At 43.1% G+C, this 9,532-nt stretch overlaps 1 long non-coding RNA gene across 2 annotated transcripts; it reads right to left on the bottom strand.

The window, feature by feature from the left end:
* Positions 1–903: 903 nt before the first annotated feature.
* On the bottom strand, positions 904–3,375 carry LOC128805643 (uncharacterized). Of its 2 annotated transcripts, none has more exons than XR_008436507.1 (4): positions 3,315–3,375; positions 2,155–2,207; positions 1,244–1,338; positions 904–1,065 (listed from the first exon to the last, which is right to left on the bottom strand). It is a non-coding gene; the product is annotated as an uncharacterized LOC128805643 (long non-coding RNA). The 2 variants fall into 2 exon arrangements; XR_008436508.1 differs by lacking the exon at positions 3,315–3,375 and adding an exon at positions 2,394–2,483.
* Positions 3,376–9,532: the final 6,157 nt, after the last annotated feature.

Raw genomic sequence — 9,532 nt, forward strand, 5'->3', positions numbered from 1 at the left:
CTGCATCAGCTATATAAAAAAAATCCATACACCTATGTAATTTTTCATTAAGAGTTTATAACAGCGATAAGGACCTTGGTACAGAACATTTTCTGGGTATTAATGACAAAGTGGGGTTAATGGTCCTTGACTGCACCTTGAGCCATCCACACCTCTCAAATGGTTATTAATCCCCAGGGGTAAGACTGCACCTCTGTAATGAATTTTAGATATTATTTTAATCAATACAGGTTTATGCACACTGACAGCTGAATGTATCACTCATAAATTCTGCTATTATGATGCAAATAATTTTAAATATTAAGTAACAATGTTCTGATACATATTATGTGTTCACCTAAAGGTCCAGTGGTCTTCAATACATTTGATTTTCATTTTTTAAAAACACTTTTCCTCTCTCATGTATGCAGAAGAGATGGTGTCTTGTGTGCAGAGATTATTAAAAATCTGTTCACAAGCACAGCTACAGATCTGTCTTCCCTTTTCTTCCCTGCTACACCCATTTGCTGCAGTATATTCAATATGATACAGAGTTCAATATGTTTGTGAACTCTGTAATGCCTGGGTATTGGTAGGGTGCATCTCTGAAGGAGAGTTGCAGGTGACGTGTTTTTTATGTAATGTCTTCTGCTTATCACTACATCCATTTTTTAATGGCACAAAGACTACCTCAAGATTTTAAGCTATCAGTGGTCATTAAAATAACTTTAAAAATAACTTTTTGCTTAGACATAGGGAAGAATGAAGACTACTGTTTGCTTTCTTTTCTAAAAAAAAAAAACAAACAACCCACAATCTTTTCAGGTTCTGAATAGCCATCACTGGAAGCAGAGCAGAGGGAATGAGACCAGACACAGGATTTGAGATTCTGTTTTATTGCATGCATGATACTTGTGATGGGAAGCCAAGGGTCACTAGACTTGGAGCTGATCTTGGCAAAACACTTCAGCTCTCATTCCCTTACCTGCATGTGCTTTGTTTCATTCCAAGCTTGTAAGCATCCTTTGCTCTGGAAAGGTTGTGCTGGATCACTTGGGAGCATCTAGGCACCTGGAGTTCTTCTCCCTTCAAAATTGCAGAGTCACAAAAGTAATTGGTGCCATGGAGGTGTCCAGAGCTGCGTTCGTCTGAGATAGCTTAACTTCCTAAAACCTGTAAGGGTCCCCAATACAGGCTCCCTTTGCACAAGAATGGGCTGCTACATGGTAAGGATTTGAGATGTGTGCAAGTTTTTAATACTCACTTGCAGAGCAAATCCTGGGCAACAATTTCTCCTCTGTCCAACTGGTTGAAGTGGACCAAATTCTCACCTGATTTCAGTCAGCAGCTAACATTTTCCTGAATGAAAATTTGGTTCACAGCCTCTGATCTTTATATTATGCAATTTTATGACTTGTTAATTCCATCAAAATATGTCTCACTGATCCAAACTGCTTTTTGTGATAGCATAAGCAGGTTATGACAAAAAGCATTTTGTCATTCATCTCAGAAAAAAGCATGGCTAGAATATTGATTAGCAATATATTGCAGTCTTTGTATTGCCTTTGTCTTTGTGCAACAATAAATACTTGAGATATTTTGATAAATGCCTTCATTTTCTGGACTCAATTACCATCATTCAATTAATCAGATTTTCTAGTTAGCACATTACATGGAGAAGCAGCCCCTGCATTCAGACACACAAATGACTGAAAATAACTTCCTGCTTTGAGATCCATATGTACCTGTCAAATTGTCAACTAATTTTAAATTTTAATTAGTTGCAATTTTTTTAAAGCTCTCGATGCTTTTATTCCAGACAGAACTCAGTCATCCTTCAGCCTTGAGCTGCAGGATTCCCTCTGTACCCTGTTTGCTCCAGCACTACCCAACAGCCTGGTGTAACTGTAGCAGGATCTGACCCATATGTCTCAGGAGATTGTTAAATGTGGATAGGATCACCCATGAAAATAGGAGATGAAAATGTTCTCAACAGAAAAGGAGAATCAGGGGAACATGTTGGCAGCACAGTGAGGAGACTTCTAATAGGAGCATGTCTGCCGAACCTACCTGGGCTTCAGCACTGGACTGACTGAGCCACTGAGCATTCCTGTGCACCTGATAAGGTGCCAGGGACTCACACTGCCCGGACAGGTGCCCTGAAGGTGTGCTTACCTCTGAGTGTCTCATGGGGCTGGGGACAGCACAGAGTCCCAGTGACCTGCTGGCTAGAGAACGAGAGCAGATGGACGTCAGCATGGCTGGCATGGCATCTCTGGAGGAAAAAGTCTTCAAAATACTCTGCCACAGGTGTGAAACAGGCACCCATCCAGTGGCAAATTTTCAAGGGAAGCTATGGGTGTGTCATTGCTACACAACATCTTGTAAAGTTAAAATCTTAATCATGGCTTTACCCCAGCAAAGGGTCTCTAACACATGTTTTGTGTGTTAGTAAGCTCCCTCCCTATTACTGTGATTGAGTTTTAATAGCACTGGCTTTCATGATGATAGGGAGAGGGAAGTGACAACAGTGACCTTGAGGTAACAATAACCTTGCAAGCATATAATGCCATTTATCACTGCATAGCTCCTTTCATTAGGAGATCTGAAGCTGCCTCACAAAGATAGGTTTTTGCAGCACTGACACAGCAAAGCCCTAATCCCTTCCTGGGACACTGTGATCATATCACAATGCAAATCATTACCACCATACACTCCCCATATTGGTACAGTTTGATGTCTTTTGTTAAGGAAATTATCTAATTAATATTTTTCATAGTTTTCATCTTTAATCCCTGCTATTATCTTTCACCGATATCTACCCATCTGTTTTTCTAAGCATTTGCATTTTCTCTTTCATTATGTGTATAAACAGTCCCCTTTCTAAAGAAATGAGATGTATTGCTTTTTTTTTTTTTAATAATATCTAATTATTTTCTGCAGAAAAGCCAGGAAAAAGGGAATTCTCATTTGGTGTATACATATATAAATGTAGTTGTTAAATTCTGCCTTCTGGTAGTTTATAAATGAAATCTGCTAGTGGTCAATGCCTGTGCAACGCTGTGAACTACAGTTCAATAACTCTGTATAATGGAAAGATTTGCCACATCCAGATTTTTAACAATTCAACTTACAGTGGGCAAGAAATCATTAAATTAATTTCTTTTCCAAACCCAACTGAGTGCTTGCTAAGTTCCATGCAGCCGTTCTGGAGACCACCTTCTTGCAAAACTGTGACCTTTGTAGAAGCTAACCTATATTTTACTTCCCTTTATTTTATGGATACTAGATTCCCATTAATTTATTTATTCAGCCCTATCACGCAGATTGCTCACCTGCATCCATTCTCTGTGGAAGCAGCAACCTTGACACTGCTGACTGCCAGAGGCCAAGGACTGCCTCAGATTAGATATATGAGTCCCTGTGGTGAACCCAAGATGAATGCACCCTGTGTGTTGCATACAGCGGCTGCAGCCCCTGCAGACACCGAGCACTGTCAGAGGCAGCAGAAGGGGCTCAGGTGTGGTTAGGGTGCTCTCAGTGCTTGGTGGGATGTGGTTCAAGGAGAGCATGTGTTTCAGTGTGCCCACAAGTGAGGCATCTGCCTGCCACGGTGGCTGCCCTTGGTTTATTCTAGCTTTATCCTGATTAGCATCCAAGTAACAGGAAGGTGCCTGGGAGTGGGGATTAAGAAGCATTTTATCTTTTTTTTTCCCCTAACTGAATCTACGATGTTGAACAGTGTTAATGAAGAGCAGGTGAGCAAGTGGGTATGTGACAAATATGCTCCAATATAGCTCTTCCAATTATCACTCTCAATTTACAATTCCTGGCAGCATTTATTTATTCTCACTCAAGAAACTCTGCTAACACCTTGCCATTACAGAAAGCCTCCTTTTCAGAAAGGCAAACCTTTCCAGAAATGACTGAGAATTCTAATAGAGACTAGGCATCCTGATACCTTTGGCAGTTTTGCCACCCAGCCTGGACACGCCCCTAAATGCTACTGGGTGCCCCCCTGAGTGTTCCTGGGTGTCTGTCCAGGCACTCGCTCCATGCTGCAGGGAGTGCAGAGTGGTGTAGTCACAGTGCAAGCGGCCCTCACAGGGCAGTGGCCACCTCACAAAACTTTCAGATGTCACTGAAATGCTCCTCTATGTCTCCTGCCTGCCTGACTCATCCTGGCTTTCCAGGATGCAGGTCATGCCCAAACCCTCCCAGGGCAGTGAGAGAGCTGCAGGGAGCAAGGTGGGTTGTGGACTCTCCCCACCTCTGCCCCACCTTTGCCTCTTACTGCAGCTCTTCAGCTGCACCATGACTTATCTCCATGAATGAAGATGTGTTCCAGTTGTGGGGGCCTCTTGGCTCTTCCCAGGACTCTCCTCCATCCTGGCATGGCATAAGCACTGGTGAGCCCTGGCTTGTACATCTGCACAGCCATGGCAGACACGTTTGGAAGGTGGTCTGGGCTGATCTGCAGGTGCAGGTGCTACCAGAGACCAGCCATCCTTGCCCAGCCCTCAGTCCCCAGCAAATTGCTGTCCTGTCTGTAATTGCAATATTACAGCTGGGCACACTCATAACAAGACACAGTTTAATAGCTCCCATCATTTGTCTTTCACAGCAAGCTGCACATCTGAAACAGGGTCATAAGAGAAGGGCTGAGCATAACTGAGGGCTGGGAAGGGTCGCCTTGTTTCAGAGGGCACCCACATAAAAGGAGCTTTTACAATTTGAGTACAGTAACATTTGCATGGCTGCGCTTAATCTGACAGTTATTTATTGCTCTGGCTTAGATAAAAACCTCCATGTAGAAAGGAATCAAGGCCTAACTCAATATGTGCCAAAATCCACAGATGGCCCTTTTCTCTGGCATGATGGCTTGAGAAAGGCAAGACAGACCTTCAGCATTCACCAGATTGCAGAACCTGTACCTGCTCCATACCTGCTCCGTATCTGCTCCCTCTGTCTGGCTCCTGCAGCCTCACCCCAATGGACAAATGGGATGGTAAAACAAAATGGTGGCACAGAGGAGACCAGGAGTTCCCCAGTCCACAACAGCAGGATCAAGCTGGGAGTCCTTGAAGAGAGCTGGGGTGTGGATACAAGCAGTAAATCACAGAGCTGGGGAGCAACCTACAGCAAAACACATGTATCTCCACGCTGAAAATGCAACCCCCTCAAATCCATTCTCAGGGTGGGGATTGTATAACCTAGAGCTGGAGGTGGCAGAAGATTTCAAATCAAGAAAATAGCCATAGAGGCAATTGTGCTGGGAGGTGGGGTCTGGAGCTATTTCTGAACTTGAATTCAATTAATCTGCATCAGTTTTTCAGAGAAGAATCTAGCTTTTAGAGAAGAAAATTCCCTGTGATCTTTTTTGAAAGGAAACATTTGAGTTTTCAGTTTGAAACAATGCTTTCCTTTAAAGAGTTTCCATAACATTTAATAGGCTATCCACATTGCCCATAGCCTAAAGACAGCTTTGTCTGTTTTGTTTAATTTTCTCAGAAAATGGAAACTTTTCATTTTTGTACAGCACAAAATAATTATTTTTGAGCTAGAAACTGGTGTCCCAATTACTTAGGTAGCTGTTAAAGCCCAGCTGGGGCTGAGGTATAGTTTTGGAAAATGAGTGCTAGTCCTCATAGGGCTGCAGGAAGAAAGATTAATCCTCCTGCTAGAGGGAGAAGGAGGACAGTAGAACCTAAAATTGGCAGGAGACTTTAAAATATTCAAAGGATGTTATAGATCTAATTTCCTATACATGCTTCTCATCTACATTGGGGTATATCAAAACCTGCATCTGAAAGAATAAGCAGAGGCACTTCCCTTTGGAGAACAGCAGTGGAGACAGCTTCAGTGTTTCTTGACCAGAAACTGCCATGCCTTGGACTGAGGCATGCCCTGATCAAGGGCTCTGATTGCATGGACCACACCAAAGGTTACACTTTCCCTGGAGCTGGTAGCCTTGGCCCTCACTTGAGCCAACCAACCTGTCTCCAAATCTCCTGCTCTTCTACATGTGTGGGACAGGGGGCAAGGGAGCTGAAAATTCTGCATCTGGATAGTCAAATTGGTCAGATTAACCTTCATTAGCAAGATACGGTGTCTTGATGAATCCCCAAACCCCAAAATTTCTGTTCCAAAGAGGGTAGGAATTTAAATTTCTCTAGGAAACTGAGTCATAAACAAGAGAACCTGAAGCTGCAAAAGAGGTAACAAATGTGAAAGACATGACAACGTGAAAGGTAAATCCAGCAGGTGGAATTAGCCATGAATATTTGGCTTTCTTCCTTCTCCACAGGCAATTGCATACATGCAGTAATATTTGGCAAGCCCAAATGCTGATGCTTATTGACACACCAGATGTTCCTGGTGGCCAGGAATGCTTTTTTTCAGCTTTTACTGCCAATGCAGCAGGCAGTTCCCCTTGTACAGCATCTCAAGCAATGGTATCTGATGGATACATTGAGGGGTTTCATGGCTTTTTGTCCATAAGGATGGAGTTCTCCCACTTGGGCATCCCATGCCCAAAGTGTTGTCCACCAACATGTGTGATCATTAACTTTGGGGATCTCACTCTGCATTATTTGCAAGTGAATCTCATGTTTAAACACAATCAGCTTACCACATGAACAGCTACACTTTGAACAAAATGTAGTTATTCTGAGAATATCTGACATCAGGTAAACTTTGCTTGTTTTATCCAGTTTTGTGTGAAAAACAGCTGGCTCTGCATGTTTGCAAAACCAACACTAGCAAGTCCATGTTTGTCCCAAAGCTTCTGGAGCCTTTGGAATCACACAATGTTTTGAGACAAAAAGTTATGCAAGTACATAGGATAGGAACTACCAAGAGGGAATGAGGGTCTCCAGGCTGTATTTCCACAACACAATTTTGTATTCCTAACAATAACATAAGCCTCCCTGATTCAGCATGTTTTTGCTCACACACATGGTTTGCTTCGCTTCTTAGATGGTCAAAGCACATACAGGGTCATCTCAAAGCCACAGGAGAATGATGCGGTTGCTCTGGATTAATTTTAGTGATATTGAGTATTGCCTGAGCACTAAATCTGCAGGGCAGGACAAATATATAACCATATATTGCAACATATAGCTATACTGTGGACTTGATGTTGTTTAATTAAAAAAAATTTGTCAAACTCCATTTAGTCCAAAAGCAGGATGAAGGAAAGAAAGAAAGAAAAATTGTTCACTCCATTGTATTTTCAAAGCATTTGCCCTTTCAATGAATGTCATGAGCAGGGAATGTTTCCAGCAAATACTTGGATGGGAGGAAGCTTTCCAGCACTGCTGAGTGGCTTTCACAGCAGCTGTGATCAAGATGGAGGGTTTGTTGTTTTGGTTTTTTATTTTATTTCCTTGATCTGTAATATTCATTGATGTAAATATTAATCTAGACCTGATGTTCATCTTGTCTTTGCAATATTTTGCACAGAAAGAGGGTTTTTTTTCCCAATAAAATGAACAATGCCTGAGAATGCAGGAGAGGATGTGCTGACTGTTATTGGTTTCCCTACAATCAACAAAGGAGGTAAGGAGAAGAAAGAGTTCACCTGGCAATGGCTCACAACTCTCCTGTCAAAAGGACAGTTTAGCAACAAAGTGGAAAAGGGGCTCAGGTGGCAGATGAATGGAGGGTGCCTGCCACATTCCCAGGAAGGCAGTGCTTGGCCCTGAAGCTTCTGCTGCTGGTCTCCAGGGATAACTTCAGCTATGGGCTCTCAGGTGGCTGAAGCAGCAGTAGGATCAGCTCAGGCCCACCCTGTGAGCTCTCTCATGACCTGGCCACTCCACACAAGGCCAGGCATCCCTCGGCAGTGGCTGGGAATACAACTTCTGCTGTGCTGTGTGCTTGGGCTGCCCTGGGCGGGTGCAGCCAATGCCTTTGCAAACTGGAGCTCCAGTGCCTCTGAGGAGGGCGCCATGAGCATAAAACACTCTCAATGGTGAGTCTTCTGGAAAGATACAGAGTGGCTTCCTGCTAGCTCCTCTTGATCTGACCATACTGTTGTGTTGATGAGATTTCCGCACTGATGCTTTGTTTATGCTGAACACAAACAGTGGCACATAATGTGTGGTCCAAGGAGATCTGAACAAGTGAGTACTGAACCAAATCTGTGATGGATTAGGGCCTGTTATGGGATGTTCATTGATGTTACATTTGTGTTTCAGTGCTGTAACATTTGAATCACGATGTTGTGATATGCAAGATAAAGGCTGGGGGGGGCCTTTATAGTACGATCTTTATGGCTCTGGCACTGCACAGTGAAAAGCTGCAGGGATGAGAGGGAGCTGTGAGCAGGAAAGAAAAGCCATTAATGAAAGCTCTCAGAGTGGTGTTTAGCATGAAAGACTCATAGGATTGTGTCATGTACTTTTAGAGGAATTAGAGATGGGCTTGAACCGCAACTCCTAGCTCTAAATACCTTCACTTGGAGCAATATGGAGCCAGATTTATCACTTAAACACAGTTCTGCTTGGACTCTTCTGCCCTTTTTTTCTGTTTTGGCCTTTTGGAAAGCCCTCACTCTCCAAACAGAAGTGAGGGGATCAGGTCTTTGCACAGAAGGTTGCAAAGTCCCTGTGGGGCCTGAGTGGAGGCTCGCTTCGGAATAGCCCATTGCCCTGAGGGCAATTAGAAGACAGTCCTAGTGCCAGAAAAAAGGCAAAGGTGGATGAGTTGAGGTTGTTTGCCTATTACTGCCAGCCTCATTGGCTGCAGCTCTAGGTTTACACACTTTCTGATTCCTGCTGTGCCACTGCCTGCATACAAACATGAGCATCACCTTGGGTGATCCAGAAGGATGTGGTGACTACTTCAGGTGTCTTGTCAGCAGCTCTCTGTGTGTCAATGGACTTACCTTGGTACAAACTAGGTATAAAAAAAAATGCAGAAAATCTGGGTTTAAAAGTCCAAATCCACAAATACAGTAATTTGCCAAAATTCAACAAATTGTAGTTTTGTATTTGTGTTTTTGAAGAAAGATAAATGAGAAAGAGATAATTTAGAAAGTTTGATGTTCTGGACTTTAATTACTTTTGCTTTTAATTTCTACAAGATGTTCTTTTCCTTGGGCTTATTCTGTCACTTATTCCCATGGTGGGATTGAAATTGTGTGGAGTTGTTTTTTTTGTGATGATGGGGCTGCAGCGACTGTATTGCAGCACTGTACATTAGCTGTATATTGCAGCACTGTACAGTAGCAGCAACACTGGAGTTATCCCAGGGTGATCCCTGCTTGATACACATTTGGTTTAAAGCATGAGGGCAAAAGACTTTTGTGCATCCCTGAGTGAGCTGCTGATAACCAATCCAGCAACACTATTATTTGTACTTAATCTGTGTTTTGAGACCAAGTCAGGGGTCAGGTCAGACTGTACTAATCAGGACATAAATAGGGAACAAAGACAGCCCTTTCTCTCAGTGCTCCAGAGGCCTCATCCTGGGTGAGCTGGAATAGCTCCCTAGGCTGGTGGATTTCAGCAAAGCAGAGCTGATTTTCTGTGGCCGAAGGTCTGGCTGT

The sequence above is a fragment of the Vidua macroura genome, chromosome 3 (genome assembly GCF_024509145.1).
Source record: "Vidua macroura isolate BioBank_ID:100142 chromosome 3, ASM2450914v1, whole genome shotgun sequence".
Taxonomy (NCBI): domain Eukaryota; kingdom Metazoa; phylum Chordata; class Aves; order Passeriformes; family Viduidae; genus Vidua; species Vidua macroura.